This window comes from Elaeis guineensis, chromosome 7 (genome assembly GCF_000442705.2).
Source record: "Elaeis guineensis isolate ETL-2024a chromosome 7, EG11, whole genome shotgun sequence".
Classification (NCBI taxonomy): domain Eukaryota; kingdom Viridiplantae; phylum Streptophyta; class Magnoliopsida; order Arecales; family Arecaceae; genus Elaeis; species Elaeis guineensis.
The window spans coordinates 23,027,707-23,049,397 of record NC_025999.2 but is presented as its reverse complement, the minus strand read 5'-3'; positions in this window follow the sequence as shown (position 1 = coordinate 23,049,397).

Sequence of the window (21,691 nt, the reverse complement as noted above, 5' to 3'; positions counted from 1 at the left end):
CTTGTGCACAGCCTTGAAGAAGGAGTTCTTCTTTCAGATTTTTTTTCTATCTTTTTTCAAGATAAAAATTAGATTAGATCTAATTTTTAATATGAAAATTTAGAGAAGAAATATTAAAAAAATTTGGTTGGACGTTTAGGGCTTCCTAGAGTTTTAGATCAAAAAGAAAAAGGGAGAACAAGAGAGAAGAACGATTCTTCTCTTGGATTTTTCTTTTGGATTATTCTAGAGCTCAAGATTTTATATGATTTTTAGCATAAAAAATTAGATTAGATCTGATATTCATCATAGAAAATTAGAGAAAAAAAATTCTTCTTAAAGGTGTGAAAGGAAGGGAGAAAGGTTCTCTCTTATGCGTGGGAGAATTAAGAAGAAATAATTCTTCTCTTGATCTCTATTGTAGAGATCAGATGCATGGATCCAGAAAGAAAAAAAGAAGGTCTTCTTATTCTTCATCCTCTTCATATTCCTCTTAGATCAGCCAAAATATAGTATCTTCGTGAGCTAGCACTCCCGAGATGATCGATCAGCATATGAGCTTTGTGTGGATACCTGTAGAGGTCAGACATATGTGCGGCTGTCGAGCATCATGAAGAATCAACTATCACGAACTTCAGATATGGTGATCTGATGCCCATGCTCAGGTACAAAATTTTGATTTTGATTCATATTTAGATATGATCTAAATATATCTAATTGCATATAGATATGATCTATACTTGTTGAATTTTAGATTTCAGATTTATATACATGTATATTAGTTCATGTCATGCATCCTATATGATAGTTTTAGATTTGATCTATGCATGTATTGTAGACTAAATTATTTAATCTATATATATTTTGCTGTAAAATTTTAAAAATGCATGCATAAAACTACCACGCTTTCTTTCAACTGGTATTAGAGCGAAGGTTCATTATGACATTAACATATATGCATGTAGAGTTAAATTCTAGATTTAGCAATACATGAGATGTGTTATGATCTGATTTTAGATATGATCTAATATAAAAATTAGATCTAATATAATTTAGATTAGATCTAAATTTTTTCATATTTGATATGTGAGTAGATTAGATGATCCGAATAACAAGTACTTGGATTGGATTGATCACCAGACCATCTGATCAAAGGAGCAAAAAAGGTTTAAAGGCCCTTTCTTCCTATTCGATAGGATGCTCTTATGACGTATAGAGGTGTCATGTGATTTAATCCTATGAAAAAGAAAGTGAAAGGAAGAACTTACTTTTCTGCAAAATCCTAGATGTTGAAATCCTAAGATTTGTTGTATATGATACAAAATATGAGTTGTATGAAAACTAAATCATCTAATCTATATGATTAAAATTATTTTAATCATGAGAATAAAATTTGAAATCATAAAATATTTAGATATGATCTAAAATTTATTATGATTAATTTTATTTCAGTTTATATGAGAATTTTCAAATATGAAACTATGTGATACTTGTTCGCACGCCAATTGAGCCAACTAGTTTTGAACTAAGTTGACCCAGTCTCCTGATTTAATCGATTCAGTGTTGACTGATCCGACCCAATTGTCTTAGGCCAAACAGTAATAGTTATTATTTATGATTAGTTAGTCGATCAAGTATCAGACTTAGTCGACCTACTAAAGTGAGCCAACTTAGCTTAGAGGTGAGTTGACCTAGTTTTCAAACCAAAAAATTTTATATAAAATTGATATAAAATTATTTTCAAAATTAAAATAGTTTCAATTAATAATTTTAACCCATGTTGATGCTATACTTAATTAAAAATTAAAAAATATATTATAGATCTAGAATTGTGATTCGAGATCCAATGACGTTGCATAAAACATGGGGCATGGGCTAGCTCAAATCAGGTCTTATTAATTGGATTAGACCTAAGGTTAGAATCAAAGACCTAATGGACTAAAAAGAGTAGTTGATCAAATCTAACCAACAGTTGATTTAGATTAGATCAAGGATATTCTAGATTAAACATTATAGTTGTAGTTGATTGAGTTCATATCTTTGATTAAACCAAATAGATCTTGATTGAGGCTTAATGGTTGAGCCTGAGTCATTAGACTGATTAGATCACTAAGTGACTCGAGTTGGCCCATATCGTTAAAGTTAATCAGTATGATTGATTTAGGTGCCTTGGACCAACTTGTCAGTTGGACCGACTTGTCTCTAGTCCTTCTCATGATTTGGTGAAGTCAGTGGAAGGATTTATGACATATTGGATGGACCTGCTACTCATTAGTTCTTTTCATGACTTGGTGAAATCAGTAGGAGGATTTATAATTTGTAGATCGACTGATATCTTATTAAATAAATTAACTAAATCTTCTAAATTATTAAGTCCATAAAATGAGCTAGTTATGGGGATAACTAAATCATAGTCTCCCATTAAGGTGCATGATAATGAGTCCAATATTCTAAATAGGCATTGGAGGCACCACACGTCTAGTGTCTATTATGTATTGAAATTATCATCCATTATATAACCATCTTATTATACCTTTAGATCAATGCTCAGATTGATTGAGCCACACTCAGATCTGGACATCCATTTATTGGATGCACTTGATATTGTCATGTTAATGGTTGGACCTAACCAGAATTTTTAGTGGAGGTGCCATACGCTTGCTGAAGGGATGCCTGGGGTAAAATTTGATTGCTAAAAATTATTTAGAGAAATAATTATTTATGAACCTACTCATGGATGCACTAGAATTGGCTGAGCCACACTCGGGCCTAAATGCAGTCAATCTGTATGGATTCTAGCATCCACTAAGAAATTAAAGTAATTCCTCAGATTGGAGGTAGAGACTACCAATTTGTATAAAATAGTGAGAGAACTTTTAGACTAAAGTCTAAATCTTTAAGCTTAAAATAATTCATATACTAATAGGTCAATTATTTTTTTTTCAAAAATGACTAGAATATTATCGCTCTGTTCATTGTTAGATAGTGATAATGTTATCAAACCTAACTTTGATAGCCAGTATCGAAAGTTAAATATAATTTTTGAGCGAATTGATCAAAAAAATCTCAGGCTAACCCAAATAGGCTTAAAAGAGAAATTAGCAAATCATTGCTGGTCAAGATGTTATGTGATAACTCTTTGAAGTTTCTCTATTGGTAATACTACTATCTGGGTATGGGATACCGATAGTGCAAGTCATATTTATAAATAGTTGCAAAAGACTTCAAGATAGTAGAAGGTTTGAAAATGATAAGAGACTCCTGAATGTAAGATATGGAAGTCTATTTCAGTCTTAACATCAAAAATCGTTGAGCTTGTTTTCAATCCTGAAGATGTCATTTTAAGTGATTGTCACTATTATCCAATCTTATAGATGGTGTCAATAAGAATGATTATGTGATATCATTGTGAATGATACTGCAATAATAAGTGGCCAATTGAAAATGATATAAACTCAGTACCATAGCCTGTAAGTGTAAAGTACACATCTAACTAGCACTCTAGATTAGACAATATCATTGAAACCTGCTCTTGGTATAGTTGACTCATTCATCTTTTATTGGAAAGAGTGAACAAGCCAGTGATATTCTGAGTTTGATACATATTGATGTATTTGCACTCATGAACATAAGTACCAGAAGAGAGCTTTACTACTTCATTAAAATCTTTGATGACCTATCTTGGCATGGGTGCATCTTGCTTATGAAGCACAAATTTGAATCGATTGAAATGTTCAAACGATTCCATAATAAGGTAGAAAATAAATTGCAAAGAGTATTATAACTCATCAGTTAGACTGATGAAGTGAATATCTTTACAGCAAATTTTGACATGTCTTGAAGAGAATTAGATTCTCTCTTAATGGATCTCTCTTAGGACACCACTATTTGAAAGGAGGAATTAAATTTTGTTAGATATGGTTCGGTTCACTGTGGGTTTGCTAGTTAGTCGGAGGTTATGCTTTAGAAACTACTTGATATGTGCTCAAGAACATTCCGAGCAAATCAATCACCAAAACTCCATATGAGATATGGACTTGGGTAATTTGATACTCACTTACCTTAAGTTTGGGGTGTCGAACTTATATGAAATATTCACAAACTGACTAGCTTGGATCTTGATTTGATAAATATTATATTAAGAATATTTCTTCTACCTTCTTGATGGATATGAGATGTTCATGAATCTTAAGATATTCTTTTTGGAAAAGAAGTTTCTTGGTGAAGGAACTGATGCCGTTAAGAGCAAGCTTGGTGGGCTTGATAGGTAGAGGAACCGATTCTAACACAAACCAACAGAACCGGAGTTGATTAGATCAAATCTGGAGCTTGATGTAAAGGCATCTCTGAGTAGATACGATAGAGTACCGTGTTAGTCGAATAGATACTTTGATTTTTAAGTTCGAAAAGGAGATTTGATTTTCCATATGGATGCTATACAGGGATCTAACTTTGAGAAGTGGCTTAGAGTCATTAAATCTAAAATGAAGTCTACCAAGATCGATGATGTATGGACATTCGTTGATTCATCTAAAGGGGTAAGCCCATAGGGTGTGAGTGGATTTCAGATGGATAAGAGGCACAGACGAAAAGATGGAGATCTATTAATTTTGTCCGGTTGTCAAAAGATTTCATCAAAGTTATAGTATTGACTATGATGAGATATTTTTCTTACGGCAATCCTCAAGTCTATTCAGATTAAATGAAACTTCTCGAAGTTGGAATGTACATTTTGAATGTATGGCTTCGTTAAGAATGAAGAAGAATCTTGTATGTACAAATGGGTTAATAGTTCTGTAGAAGCATTCTTTGTGTTATTTAGATAAAATTCTCTTAATCAAAAATGACATCCCTACATTACAGAGAATAAAAGTTTGGTTGTCATCTCTGTTCTCCATAAAGATTTGAAAGGTTATGAGAACCATCCTTAAGTATTTATGAAATACTAAGGACCAATGGCTTGTTTATGGAGAATCTGACTTAAAATCTATAAAATATTGATTCCAGTTTCTAGTCGGATCAGAATGATAAAATTGTATTAGGTTATATTTTTATCCTGAAAAGAGGAGCGACATACTGGAAATGTTTCATGTAGTTTTCAGGAGCCAGTTTTATTTGCGATATGGAGTTCTTTATAGCGTTTGATGCTGATAAAGAAGTTGTTTAGTTATGGAAGTTCATTAGCTAGCTTGGAGAGGCACTCTCCATTGATGGTCCAATCTTTCTGTATTGACAGTAGTATTGGAGCTATAGCTCAAACTGAAGAACCAATATTCTATTTGAGAATCAAACACTTTTTGCATTGTAGTCATCTTGTTCGATCAGAACAAAATAAAATCGACCTTAGAAAGATCGACCAAAAGGAGAACTTGACTGACTCATTGACTATAGCAATCAGATCTAAAGAGTTCGATAATCACAAATAGAAGATGGATATTTGATACTAATCTGATTGGCTTTAGTCCAAGTGAGAGTTGTTAGAAATTATATTTTAAAGTCAATCATCTGTTAGATGTGTGCCCTAGATGCCAGATTGGCTGACACATTTCTGTACAAATGTAAGGACAAATTTATAATTTTGACTATAAATGAATAAAAGGATTATTCTACTATCACATTGTGTACATTATATCTGCGATACATCCTTTGAGTTAGTAGAAATGTTAATTCATATTTTCAAGAGTTAAAAATTTAAGGTATGAATTTATATAACTAACTCATAAACAGCTCCTGACCATAGGATCATCACGAGAATGGTGATCGATTCGGAAGGTTGGTGTATGATCGCTTCCTTAGGGTAGATGTGTCTTGAGCTACAGTGTGCAGACACCGGAGTGAGAGTATAGGTATTCGTTGAGAACGAGAGTACTGAGCGTGACCACCTCGAGCAGTCATAAGGAAGTCTACCTTCTCGTCGATGACTAGCTCGATGCTGCAGCTGTGTGTCTAGTTCTTTGACCTGAGGTACATCGATAGTTCACCTTGCATGTATTATAGTTTGACTACACTATAACTCGATCTCCTAGCCATTCAAAATCCTGAGGTGTATGTTGGCTGTAGCATATTCATTATAGGAACCAGATTGCACCAAGATGAGATCTATCAACCTCGGTAGGTGAAAGGAGTAGTCCTATGATGATCGAAAGATCGAGTCCTTAAGCCCATGGCCATGGCAGAGTGAAATAATGGAAAAGAGTTTTCCATTGGGATTTCACATCAGACTCAGATCGATCGATTGATTCATATGACTGATGTTGGGTTTGACGAGTTCACCTAAACCCTAATTCAGTCGGAACTCATGATAGAAGAACTCAATCACACAGGTAGCTGCACCGAGAGGTTCATCTTCATTTCTGATGGATTGCTACCATATACTGTTAGGTGTCAGTGATGGATTTTGAGGGCAATTAGAATGATCTTGATGATCGATCATTCTAATTGTCTGAATCAGAAGAGTTCTGATCCATCGAAAGGAGTTTCGATGATGTCGATGATGAGATCACGACATGTCTCATTACCATATAAAAATGAACCTAACTAGATCATACAAATAAAAGTTAGGGTCTGGATATCATCAATTGAGCTATCCTAGTTCGATTGATTTGGATTAGATCCAATTAGGTTCAAGAAAATCGTGCTAGCACATGATTGAGTCTAACTTTCTCCTCGTGCAATCTTTTTCATTTCGACTGAGCCAAATATAATTTGACTCACTCAGAGAACCTTGAGAAGATTTTTCTCAGTCTGACTGGAGCTAGTCCAACTTAAAAAAATCTTATCTTAAGTCATGAGATGAATTTAAGACAACACCTGCCAATTTCTGTCACCTGTCATTTTCGTTTTAGGACATCGATCAAATGTTGACTTATGGATTTTGGACTGAAGGTCACTTGGCAAGAGGTCATTGGAGAGTTTTTGTGGAGTATCCACCTACTAAATTAACCCTCAAAGTGGGTGTCATATTCAGATTGGGCGTGCGCCCCAAGTAGATAAGGATAGAGTCCCATGAGATGAGGACTCTGATCCCTTGATCAACTTGGACTGTGGGGCGCCAATCTCACTGTGCTTATCCAGTGTTGGCACCAATAGTAGGAGGGATTGTGGGAATTTTTATCTGATATGATCAGATGATATCACTCCATCAATCAAAATTTTTTTAGAATTAATTAGAATTTTCTAATTGGTCGAATGATGTGGCAATGCATGGCGCAACAGGGTCTATTTAAACCCTATCTGTGCCTAGGGTTTAAAGACTCTGCTCAATACCCAGCAAAAGCCTGATATCCCTCTACTTCTCTATACCCCCTCTAGTTCTCTCTCTCCCCTCTTCACATTCAAGAAGTTGGGCATCCATCTGGTGCTTGTCCAAGGTGTAGTGGCTCCCTGATCAGAAGGCTGTAGGGATTTGTCGAGAAGCTGCTGCTCCAGCTTCAAAAGATCTTCTGAAGATCTTTCAGATCAGATCCAAATCTAATTTTTGGAGCAAAGATTTGCAAGGAAAAGATGATCCAGATCCTATTTGTGTGGATACTGGTAGAGGCCAGGCGACTGCGTGACTATTTTAGAACCCCAGGCATTGCTGCGATCATCTACAGGGTAATCTAGTTACTCTAGAGGTATTTCTCTATTCCTCATGATTTTAGATTTAATTTTAGATTTAATATCAGATAATAAAAATTAGATCTAATAGATCTTAGATTTAAAATATCATAGAATATTTTTTTTTAAAAAATATTTTGCCCCAGATCTCATTAGATCTGAAAGATCCTACAAGGAAAAAATTAGTTTTTTCGTTCAACTGGTATCAGAGCCAGGTTGATGGCTCTATTTTAGATCTAATTTAGATCTAATTTTTATTTTTATTTATCTGATATTAATAATTTCAGATGTTATATCAGATGTGATAGGATCTAAAATTAAAAAAATTAAAATTAAATTTAAGTAGATCTAACATGTATGAGATGCATGACTAGACTAGGAATAGTTTAAATTATGAATAGTCTTGAAGTTTTATATTTTAATATGATTAAAATATAAATTAGATCTAATTTATTTTTTAATTTTATGATATTATAAATATTATATTTAGATCAAAAAATAAAAAATAAAATTTAATTAATTCATAAGATTGATCTGCTGCATGCCTAGACTAGTTGTAGAATTATTCTAATAACTGTCTAGAATAGATTTTATATTGCATAGTTTAATTTAAATCTTATTTTTTAGATATTATATGTGATGTATCAGATCTGAAAGCATGCTAATTAGATCATATTTTAATACATGAGATGTATGCAAAGCATGTATATGTTAGATCTGAAATTATATATGTGATATGTAACTTAGATCTAACTAGTTTTGTAGTTAAATCAATATTTTTGATTAAGGTATTCCTCATGGTCATCTGGTCATAAGAACAAAGTAGGATTTAAGACCCTCTCCTCCCATTCAATGGGGTGTTCTTATGACGTATAGGGGTGCTGCGTGTTCATCCTTAATTAGAAATCAAATTTACTTTTCTGCAAAACCCTAGATCCTGAAATCCTAGGATTTATTTACATGTTTTGTTTATGAACCCAAGACTTAATTAATGAATTAATCTTATAAAATTAAATTAGGTCTAAAATTGAGAATTTCAGATCTGAGTCATTTTCATAAAATTGGGTTCGGGCTTGGGTAGCTCAATTAGGTCTAGCGGTTGATCAAATCCAATCAAAAGTTGGTTAGGTGGGATCATGAAAGCTAATAATTGACCAGCCTAATAGGATTAAGTATAGGTCAAGGTCGAATCACATTCATATGTGACTCGATCAAGTTAAGACCTAATTTAGCTCAGTGGTTAGAGCCTGGATTGTAGGCTAACCCAATTGGTTTTGGTTCGATAATTTGGTATCTAAGGTAAGTTGGGCAGATGAGATTGAATGATTTTTAATTGGGAGCTACTCGACTCGAATGCATTCTTGTCGAGTTAATGGCATATCCCTTCTATCGATCTCACTTACCTGGCCATATGTGTCGATCCATTCTGATTTGAGGTAACTAACAATTCGAGCTAACCCATGCCACTAGGTTAGTTATAATTGTTATGACTATGTCAAGTCAAGTTTAATGAGACCTAAATTAAATCTCTCTAAGAAAATATTAAAGTTTTCCACCATTATGGATGTGTGGGCCCTTCCTGGGGTTGATTGTTCTCGACTGGTTACAGTGGTTCAGTTGCACTGAAAAGATGCAATCATGTCCATTAGGCATTGGATGCTACAGATTAGAGGATGGGTTGTGCTCAATATTTCGGATACGGTGAGGGACTCAATCAGGAATCTAGTTCATGCAAATGGTGGGTCTGACTTAACTAAGGATTGGAGTAATATTCCGGATACGGTGAGCTTCATGAATTAGAGACCAAGTTTTGGATGCACCATGATTAGAGAATCATTGGACAAGAGTTGTCTACTCATCGGTTGACCCATCACCAATAACTGTTAGGTGAGGTGGTGAGCCAGTCGGTGAGACCGCACCACCTACTAGAAATCATTAATCACGAAGATTTTCACATCTCTACCTAGGGAGTGTAGGGATCTGAAAAAATAGTGAGAGTTTAATTTGTTTAAAAATGAAACCCCTAAATAAATTGGTTAAGTCTGATTACAAAATCTAACTAAAAATTTTTGACTCTCTACAGAAAATATGTCTGCGTCCAACCCCCTGACCAAAATAGTAGACACCCACAGATTGACTGGACCTAATTTCAAGGACTAGTTGAGAAACTACAAAATTATTCTAGATTTTGAGAAACTGACTTATGTCTTGGATCAGAGCCCACCTGCCATGCCAGCACGTCCGACTGCTGAATAAAGAGTATCTCTGAAAAAGTGGATGGATGACGATAACAAAGTCAGGTACTACATATTGGGTGCCATGTCTGATGACTTGCAGCGCCAACATGAGAATATTATGACTACCCGCCAAATGTTGGCTCACATACAAGAGTTGTTTGGTGAACAAAGTCGCACAGCCAAGTATCAAGTCTGCCAAAGATTTTTTAAGGCTAAAATGCATGATGGGCAGTCAGTCCAAGATCATTGTTTGACAATGATCAAGGACCTTGAGGAGCTTGAGAAGCTCGATGTTATCTTAGACAAAGATTTTCAGATTGATGTGATCCTTCAGTCCTTGTCTGATGCATATGGTCAGTTCATCATGAACTTCCATATGCATAAGATGTAGTGTACCTTGGCTGAGTTAATAAACATGTTGGTTATGGCTGAGCTTTCTTTAAAGGGTTCAAAAGGCTCAGTCCTTACTGTGGAGCGGACTTCTTTCAAAAGAAAGTCTTTCGAAAAGAATAAAAAGTCTGCGAAGAAGCAGAAGGTGGATGGAAAAAGGAAGAAGATGGAACTGAAGAAGAAGGCTACTGAAAAAAGAAAATATTTCCACTGTAATTCAGACAGCCATTGAAAACAGAACTGTCCTCAGTACCTGGTCACCATGAAGAACAAGAAGGATGGTCCTTCTGGAGGTATGCTTGTTATAGAATCAAATCTTACGATTTTCTCTGCATCCAGTTGGGTACTTGACTCTGGTTCTAGTGCTCATTTGTGCACTTCTATGCAGGGTCTTGAGGAGAGCAGGAGGCTGAGGGATGGAGATATGATCCTACGCATCGGGAACGGAGCAAGAGTTGTTGCTGTGGCTGTGAAAACTTGCCCTCTGCGATTACCGTTAGGATTAGATTTAGTTCTTAGAGACTATTATTATGTGCCTGCAGCAAGCAGAAATTTAATTTCTGTTTCATGCCTAGCACAAGAAGGCTATATGATTAGCTTTCATAAGAACCATTGTAATATATTTTATGAAAATAATAAAGTTGCAAATGGTTTTTTTATTAATGGTCTCTATCAGCTACATATTAATGTATCCGTATTTAATATCGAGCAAAATGTAAATGCCATGGGAATTAAAAGGCCTAGAGATAATCTAAATGATAGGTATCTGTGACACCTAAGGCTAGGTCATATAGCGGAAGATGGGGTTAACAAATTGGAGAATTTTGAGCTATTGAGTCTGTTGACTTTCGAGTCATATCCAGTTTATGAATCATGCGTTCAAGACAAAATGATCAAGCTTCCTTTTACAGGACATAGAAAAAGGGCCACAAACCTACTTGCTCTAGTACATACAGATGTATGCGGCCCATTTGATGTACCGGCTAGAGGCAACTATATCTACTTCATTATCTTCACCGATGATATGTCTAGGTATGGATATGTGTTTCTAATGAAACACAAGTCTGAAGCCTTTAAAAAGTTCAAAGAATTCAGACATGAGGTAGAAAAATAAACAGGAAAGCCCATTAAGGTTCTTCGATCAGATCGAGGAGGTAAATACCTTAGTCGGAAGTTCCTAGAGTATCTTAAGGACAATGGCATAGTCTCTCAATGGACTCCATCTGGAGTGCCACAACTCAACAGGGTTTCAGAACGGAGGAACCGGACCCTATTAGTTATGGTCCGTTCCATGATGAGCTTCATGGACCTCCATGAGTTTCTTTGGGGACATTGTCTCATGACAGCAATATATGTATTGAATAGGATTTTCTCTAAAACCATTTCTACCATACCGTATGAGATATGGGTGGTAAGAAGCCAAGTCTGAGTCATCTCAGAATTTGGGGTTATCCGGCTTATGTCAAGAGACAGCAGGAAGACAAGTTAGAGTTCAGGTCTCTTAGAGCTCGGTTCATAGGATATCCTAAAGAGTCATTAGGATACTATTTCTATATTTCGGAAGATCACAATGTGATTGTGAATCGACATGCTATTTTTTTTGAAAAATAGTTTATTCAAGATGGTGGCATCGGAAGAATAATTAAGCTCAAGGAGAATGTCTCCCAAGAGCAACGAGCTAAAGAACCTGAGGAACCCAATCAATTAGAATCAGTCCTAACACAACCTCTTTCACCTCGTAGATTGACTAGGATTTCTCATCCTCCTGAAAGGTACTTAGGTACTATACAAGAGAAAGTAGAGAAAATATTTCTCATGGAAAATGGGGCTCATGGTGATGACCCCAAGACCTATGACGAGGCGATATCAGATATCGACTCTGAGAAATGGTTAGAGACAATGAGATCAGAAATTGACTTGATGCACTCAAACCAAATCTGGACTTTAGTAGATCCACCTGAAGGTATTGTACCGATTAGGTGTAAATGGATCTTCAAGAGAAAGATAGATGCAGATGGGAATGTGGAGACATTCAAGGCTAGGCTCGTAGCGAAAGGTTATAGTCAGCACGAAGGCATTAACTATCAGGATACCTTTTCACTCGTAGCCATGCTAAAATCCATCCGCACATTGCTTGCTATTGCAGCCTATTTCGATTATGAAATATGGCAGATGGACGTGAAAACGGCATTCTTAAATGGATATCCTGAGGAAGATATTTATATAAAACAGCTGCTTGGTTTCACATCCAGTAATGATGATCACAAGATCTGCAAGCTGCAAAGGTCCATTTATGGACTTAAGCAAGCATCTCGGAGCTGGAATACTCGTTTCATTGATGTGATCAAAATATTTGGTTTCATCAAGAATGAGGAGGAATCATGTGTGTTCAAGAAGGTCAGTGGGAGCGCAGTTGTCTTCCTCGTACTGTACGTAGATGACATCCTCCTAATTGAGAATGATATTTTTATGTTGATCTCAGTCAAAATATGGTTGTCTAAGGAGTTCTCTATGAAAGATCTAGGAGAGGCATCCTTTATACTGGGTATTAAGGTCTATAGAGATAGACCAAATAAGATGCTGGGACTTTCACAGAAGATGTACATAGAGGAGGTGCTAAAAAGGTTTAGTATAAAAAACTCCAAAAGAGGTTTAGTACTTTTTAGACATGGCATTCATCTCTTCAAGAAGATGTGCCCTAGCACACCTGAGAAGATTGAATGCATGAGCAAGATCCCTTATGCTTCGGTAATAGGGAGCCTCATGTATGCCATGCTATGTACATGACTTGATATAGCCCATGCTATGAGTGTCACAAGCAGATATCAGTCAAATCCAGGCGAAGAGCACTGGACCTCTGTGAAATGTATCCTTAAGTACTTGAGAAGGACTAAGGATATATTTTTAGTCTTTGGGAATGGAGAACTCCAGGTTCAGGGATTTACAGACTCAGACTTTATGTCTGATATAGATGATCGAAAGTTGATATCTGGGAGTCTGTTCATTTGCAATGATGGTGCAGTCAGCTGAAAGAGTTCCAAGCAGACGGTAATTGCTGATTCCACCATGGAGGTAGAATATATTGCTGCATCAGAAGCTGCGAAGGAGGTATTCTAGTATAAGAAGTTTGCCGCAGAGCTTGGAGTGATATCATCGGATGCCATCTCTCTTTACTGTGACAATAATGGCATCATAGCCCTAGCTAAGGAGCCAAGGTCTCACCAGAAGTCCAAGCATTTGAAGCGGTAATTCCATCTGATCCGTGATTATCTCGAAAAAGATTATGTCGAGGTTAAGAGAGTCAACTCCACAGACAATGTGGCAGACCCACTGATAAAGCCATTAGGCTAACAGAAGATCGAAGCTCATCTTGAGAAGATGGGACTCAGATATGTAGCCAATTGGCATTAGGTCAAGTGGGAGTTTGTTAGATGTGTGCCCTAAATACCAGATTGGCTGACACATTCCTGTACAAATGTAAGGGCAAATTTGTAATTTTGACTATAAATGAATAAAAGGGTTATTCTACTATCACATTGTATACATTATGTCTGTGATACATCCTTTGAGCTAGTAGGAATGTTAATTCATATTTCAAGAGTTGAAAATTTAAGGCATGAATTTACATAACTAACTCATAAACAGCTCCTGACCATAGGATCATCACGAGGATGGTGATCGATCCGGAAGATTGGTGTACGATCACTTCCTTAGGATAGATGTGTCTTGAGTCTACGATGTGGAGACATTGGAGCAAGAGTACATATATTCATTGAGAATGAGAGTACTGAGCGTGACACCTCAAGCAGTCATAAGGAAGTCTACCTTCTCGTCGATGACTAGCTCGATGCTGCAGTTGTGTGTCTAGTTCTTTGACCTGAGGTACATCAACAGTTCACCTTAAGTGTGTTATAGTTTGACTACACTATAACTCGATCTCCTAGCCATTCGAAACTCTGAGGTGTATGTTGGCTGTAGCATATTCATTATAGAAATCAGATTGCACCAAGATGGGATCTATCAACCTCGGTAGATGAGAGGAGTAGTCCTATGATGATCGAAAGATCGAGTCCTTAAGTCCATGGTTATGACAGAGTGAAATAATGGAAAAGAGTTTTTCATTGGGATTTCACATCGGACTCAGATCGATCAATTGATTCATATGACTGATGTTGGATTTGACGAGTTCACCTTAACCCTAATTCAGTCGGGACTCATGATAGAAGAACTCAATCACACAGGTAGCTGCACCGAGAGGTTCATCTTTATTTCTGATGGGTTGCCACCATATACTGCTAGGTGTCACTGGTGGATTTTGGGAGCAATTAGAATGATCTTGATGATCGATCATTCTAATTGTCTGAATCAGAAGAGTTCTGATCCATCGAAAGGAGTTTCGATGATGTCGATGATGAGATCACGACATGTCTCATTATCATACTGAAATGAATCTAACTGGATCACACAAATAAGAGTTAGGATTTGGATGTCATCAATTGAGCTACTCCAGTTCGATTGATTTGGATTAGATCCAATTAGGTTCAAAAAAATCATGCTAGCACATGATTGAGCCTAACTTTTTCCTCGTGCAATCTTTTTCATCTCGACTGAGCCAAATGTAATTTGACTCACCCAAAGAACCTTGAGTAGGTTTTTCTCAGTCTGACTAGAGTCAGTCCAGCTCAGAAAAGTCTTGTCTTAATTCATGAGATGAATTTAAGACAACACCTGCCAATTCCTGTCACCTACCATTTTCGTTTTAGGACATCGATCAAACGTTGACTTATGGATCTTGGACTGAAGGCCACTTGGCAAGAGGTCATTGGAGAGTTTTTGTAGAGTGTCCACCTACTAAATTAGCCCTCAAAGTGGGTGCCATATTCAGATTGGGCGTGCGCCCCAAGTGGATAAGGATAGAGTCCCATGAGATGAGGACTCTGATCCTTTGATTAACTTGGACTGTGGGGTGCCAATCTCACTGTGCTTATCCAGTGTTGGCACCAACAGTAGGAGGGATTGTGGAGATTTTTATCTGATATGATCAGATGATATCACTTCACCAATCAAAATTTTTTCAGAATTAATTAGAATTTTTTGATTGATCGAATGATGTGGCACTGCATGGCACAGCAGGGTCTATTTAAACTCTATCTGCGCCTAGGGTTTAGAGACTCTGCTCAATACCCAGCAAAAGCTTGATATCCCTCCACTTCTCTATGCCCCCTCTGGTCCTCTCTCTCCCCTCTTCATGTCCAAGAAGTTGTGCATCCATCTGGTGCTTGTCCAAGGTGTGGTGGCTCCCTGATCAGAAGGCTACAGGGATTTATCGAGAAGCTGTTGCTCCAGCTTCAGAAGATCTTTTGAAGATCTTTCAGATCAGATCCAGATTTAATTTTTGGAGCAAAGATTTACAAGGAGAAGACGATCTAGATCCTACTTGAGTGGATACTAGTAGAGGCCAGCCGACTGCGTGGCTATTTTAGAACCCCGGGCATTGCTGCGATCATCTACAGGGTAATCTAGTTACCCTAGAGGTATTTCTCTATTCCTCATGATTTTAGATTTAATATCAGATAATAGGAATTAGATCTAATAGATCTTAGATCTAAAATATTGTAGGATAATTTTTTTTTTGAAATATTCCGCCCCACATCTCATTAGATCTGGAAGATCCTACAAGGAAAAAGCCGATTTTTTTCTTCATCATCTAGGTTGTAAATGATTGTGCTCCATACATGTATATGAATTATAAAATGATAAATATTATCTGATAAGATTCATCATAAAGAATATATCTTCTTAAATAGAAGTCATATGTTATGATGAAGTCCTTAGAACTACTTTCAAAATGATAAAGGAGGATTTATTGTGTGGTTCTTAAATCTTGCTTGTGATCAAATGATATAATTATTACAAGGATGATAATTGTATCAAGTGTAGGTCGTTGTATGCCATATTGATTAGTTGTCCTCTTAACCAAGACGTGTGGTGACATGAGTATGACATATGAGTGATTTGTAGGAGTATATTTTACTGAACGTGATCACTTCTGGAGTACTCTGCTGTCAAGGATTGCTCTGATGGGATATGGGTATATGTGTCCCTCTGACTTGAGACTATCTTGGTGACTTACAAGCAACTCACTGTGCTTTGATGTCGAACTATCTAAATTTTTAATTCGATGATGGAAGATTTTTAGGTACAGTCAAGTACTTATGAAGTCTGAGTGCGAGTCAAGATGGGATTGACTGCTTCAAGTAAAATTGAAGATGATGCATCACTGTGTTTCAATTTAGCAAAACTTTGGGCAAAATAGTCCTAGTGAGGAGTCACAGAATTTTTGAGGTTGAGAACAATATGGACCACTCATCCTGGATAAACAGTTTAATCCAAAGTCATCCTTGAGCATCGAGTGTCAAAGAAATGAATTATACGATAACTATATCCACATGGGTTCTAGAGTGTTGCTGGATATACATTCGGTCTATCTAGACATCGAAAATCATTGCTAGATGGTAACATCGATTAGTACTAGAATTGTTCTTGTTCTATCAGCTTAGGTTCGAACCTATGGGGTCACACACATAGAAGTACCATCTAATCAAATGACTGATCAATGATTATGAATCGTTGAAGAGTTTAATTATCAATGTGATTGATGATCAATCCTTTACAAAGATTGTAATAAAATATTTACTAATGATTGATAAATTAAAAAAATAATTAAGTAACAATATGATTATTAATTAGCTTAATTTGATTGAGCAATGGGGATTAGATCAAATCTAATTGAATTAGATTTAGTTAGGTTTGCTTTGGATTGATTGGATGCAGCCCTATTGAATAACAGGATTTATTCCAATTGATCTCAGGAATGCAAATCAAATTTTAAATTGAATATGATTCAATTAATTTTATATAGGCTTGGATTAGATCTAACCCTATTGGATAATAAACTTGATTGGATCAAACCCTGATATCAAATGAAGTCCCTGATCTCCATTTAGAAACATTCTCTAAATCAATGGAATTTTAATCTAACTAATTCTCAATTGGATTGGGGTCTAATTGGTTTCATAATTGGGCTAGGACCCAATTAGTTAGTTTGTTATAACTAATTCTTAAATTGGTTAGGATTGCATCCAAGAATTAATTTGAGTTTGATCAAGATCTTGAATCCTATTTGGAATAGGACTTAACCAACTTAAAACCTAAATCCATGTGATATAAATCTCTCACGCCCCACACCTCTTCACATTGAGAAATTTCTCATGCCCAAAAGGAGCAACACCCTTCTTCTCTCATGTGAAAGGGAGACATTCCCTTTCTCTTCATGTCACCAAGAAAATAGGAGGGGGGCATCCAAGAGTTGGACACCCCAAACTTCACATGCCCACTCTTCATCTTCTTCCCATCTTGAAGTATTTTTGTGAAAGTTTTCTTGCTAGTTTTTGGGCATCAAAGAGAGGCTCCTCTGTTGGTTATATAGTAAAAAATTAGAGAAAAAAAATTCTTTCCAACGAGAGAAAGAGAAGGAAGAAGAAAGATCTTCTTTCTTATGCGCAGCCTTGAAGAAGGAGTTCTTCTTCTAGATTTTTCTTCTATTTTTCTCTAAGCTAAAAATAAGATTAGATATGATTTTTAACATGAAAATTTAGATAAAAAATATCAAAAAAATCTCGTTGGATGTTTGGGGCTTCCTAGAGTTCTAGATTAAAGAGAAAAAGGGAGAAGAAGAGAGAAGACCAGTTCTTCTCTTGGGTCTTTCTTTTGGGTTATTCTAGAGCTTAAGATTTCATATGATTTTTAGCATGAGAAATCTGATTAGATCTGATATTTATCATAAAAAATTAAAGAAGAAAAGTTCTTTTTAAAGGTGTGAAAGGAAGAGAGAAAGGTTCTCTCTTATGCGTGGGAGAATTGAGAAGAAAGGGTTCTTCTTTTGAACTCTATTGTAGTGATCAGATGCATGGATTCAGAAAAAAAAGGAGAAGATCTTCTTATTCTTCATTCTCTTCATGTTCCTCTTAGATCAGTCAAAACATGATGTCTTTGTGAGCTAGCACTCTCGAGGTCATCGATCAGCACATGAATTTCGTGTGGATATCTGTAGAGGTCGGACACGTATATGACTGTCGAGCATCATGAAGAACTAACTACCACAGACTTTAGATGCGATGATCTGATACCTGTGCTTAGATATGAAGTTTTGATTTTGATTCATATTTAGATAAGATCTAAATATAAATTAGATATGATCTAATTATATATAGATATGATCTATACTTTCTGAATTTTAGATTTCAGATTTACATACATGCATATCAGTTAATGTCATAGATCCTGTATGGTAGTTTTAGATTTGATCTATGTATGCATTGTAGATTAATTTGTTTAATTTATATATATTTTGCTATAAAATTTTAAAAATATATGCATAAAACTACCACGCTTTCCTTCACACAAGATGCCGTAGGCACAAGATGCTGCAGGCACATGATGTCTCTTATGAGGGCTAACTAATCAGACCTTCAAAATGCCATCGAGGAGTGCATAAGATGCCGGAGGCACATGCTGCCTCTCATGCGAAGATGAGAAGAGCATAAGATACCATAGGCACGAGATACCGTAAGCACACGATGCCTCTTATGAGAGCTAACTAATCAGACCCTCAAAATATCATCGAAGAGAGCACAAGATGCCATAGGCACAAGATGCCACAGGCACATGCTGCTTCTTGTGCGAAGATAAGAAGAGCATAAGATGCCATAGGCATAAGATACCGCAAGCATATGATGTCTATCGTGAGGGCTAACTAATCAGACCCTTAAAATACCGTCGAGGAGAGCACAAGATACCATAGGCACAAGATGTCGCAGGCACATGCTGCCTCTCGTACGAAAATGAGAAGAGCACAAGATGTTGCAGGCACATGATATCTCTCATGTGAAGATAAAAAGAGCACAAGATGTCATGGGTATAAGATGCCACAGGCATACGCTGCTTCTCGGATCAAGATGAGCTGAGCCTGCCACTCATGAGACGAGCTGAGCACAGACTGCATCTCATGATCTATACTAAATATAAGTAGCTGCTCGCACAAGGAGCTGAGTGCTAGTCACCTCTTGAGCAGAGCGGTCTCAGTCCTTTTCAACCAAGTACGATACGTCCCAGTACATGATGGCTCACAAGTTGGTTCAAGATGCTTCCTAATCAAAAATCCTAGATTGGAACGAGCCTAACTAAATTCTTAAGTTGAAGCTGCATGAAACTAAAGTAATCCTAAGCTCCTTAAGTCAGAGCAAGCTTCTGTATGCTAAGCCCGAAACATACATATAGACAAAACACAAGCATGATTGAAATAAGGTAATTTTTTATTAATTAAAATATTTACAAAAGATGGGTGCCTCGAGCACCATCTTATAAAAGAAAAATAAAAAAACTTCTTTTACAAGAAAAAGGATGGTGATCTTAGCACCACATTACACAAAAGGAGAAGATCAGATTGGTCCAGAAGATCATGCCGGTCCAGAAGTAGATCCCCGTCAGTCGGCAAATCCAATCCAAAGCTCTCATCGTCATAGATGACAGCAACGGTCAGGTGGCAAACACTCTCCTTGGTCCCCAGCTCAAGGATGAGGAAGTTCAGTCCTCATCTGACAAGAAAGCCTCCTCATCGCTGTTCTCAGGATGGAAGAATTGGAGCTCTAAATATGGCATTATCCACAGCAAGTGGGCCTTGCAATTCTCGAAACCATCGATGAATCTGCTGACAGCAATGTCGATGATCTCCCTCCTAAACTCCGTAGAGTCCCGATACTCCTGAATGCAGTGGGCCCAATCTCCAGAAGAATCTGCTCGAATTAGGGGGTGTGACGACCCCTAGACCTTGGTGGGGACTATGAGGTGGAAGATGCCCAACGAGAGGAAGACGGACCTGCACTCCTGGCTCTTGCCCTTCTCTAGGCCTCTCATATAAAGGCCCATCTCTCCTTTACTCTGGCCTTCACCAACGACAAGGGAGGATGCAAAGAGGAGTGCAGGGGCGATGCCATCACGGCAGGAGAGAGGAGTTTCTGCGAGGAAGAAGATGGGAGATTTAAGTTTCTCTGCCCATTGGCCTCTTTTTATAGATGCCACCGCCTGCATCAATCGCCAATCGACGGTTGCAAAGGATATGGCTATCTATCAAGAAATTAATGACATACTTTTCCATTATCAGAAGTAAATTCTAGTGATGCTTCATGAACTGAAGCATGGCCATGTGGCATGTCTTTATATGTCCTATGCTCTCTCCCAGATAAAATCTTATCAAAAAAGTTAGCGGCCGTTATTCTCCATGACCATCCACATTAAAGAACAGAATAAAGTTACCGCTCGGCTAATCATCTCAGAGTGGTATTATTAACTAATTACTCTAAAGTAACATTAACAAATGATCATTTCGGATTGGCACACATAAGTAAAAAAGATAAGGTATGATTAAGATAAATGTTATTTATTTCTCTTAAGTTTTTACAATGACTATGAAGGGTCCTACTACTACTACAAAAAAAAAGAGGAGGCTACAAGGTAGCGCTTGGAACTGAGGCACCTGACGTGGAGACATCTGTTGCAGTGGGATCCCAAATTTTGTCTAAGAAGTTTAGGTCCAATTTCAGATGCTTGGTGACAACTCTGTCCTAGATTGACTGCTTCCCAACATCATAGGCATCAGTAAAATATTCAGCCTTCTCATCTTCATACTCCTCTAAGGCCCGAAAGACTACAACAGCCTTAGAAGCAACCTCCATTGCCTTCTTCTCTGCTGCCTCTAGTTGGGCCTTGAGCTCCTTTATTCTCCCTAGCAACTGAAAGTTTTCCTCGACAGTTCTCCTTAATGTAGCTTCAGCATCCTCGGCTCTCCTATTGGCGCTGTCGTCTCTTATGGAGGCCTCTCCAGCTTTCCTTTCAGCTTTCTCCTTTGCACCTTTAAGCATCCTGACCTTGAGCTCAAACTTCTTTTTCTACTTCATGAGCTCATGAAAACTTTCTATGCACTGATTGCTATCATAGACGATCAAAAATAAACTTAATTCACTACTATGTGATAGTGTGAGTCAAGATCGTATCCACAAAGATCGTGTTAGTTACGATTGAGTCAGTTAGTTTTATGTTAGATAGCAGTATGAATGCTAATTAAAAGACTACTTAGATTAATAAGAAAGTAAGTAAATAAAGAGAATTAATTAAAGGTTGGATGTAAGTATGATAATGAATTCTCAAGATCTCAACTATTTTCTTGTTAGACAGCTGGAACTCTTCTTAATATGCCTTGAATTGGTATCTAATCAATAAAGATATAACATATCTTAGAGAACATGATCTATATCCTTAGATCATGATCCATCCCTTAAAGTTATAGGCTAGTCAAAATTATTTGAATATACAAACTAAAAAATCTATGATCGATTTTCGAGCATAGTCTATCTTATTGAGTATAGATT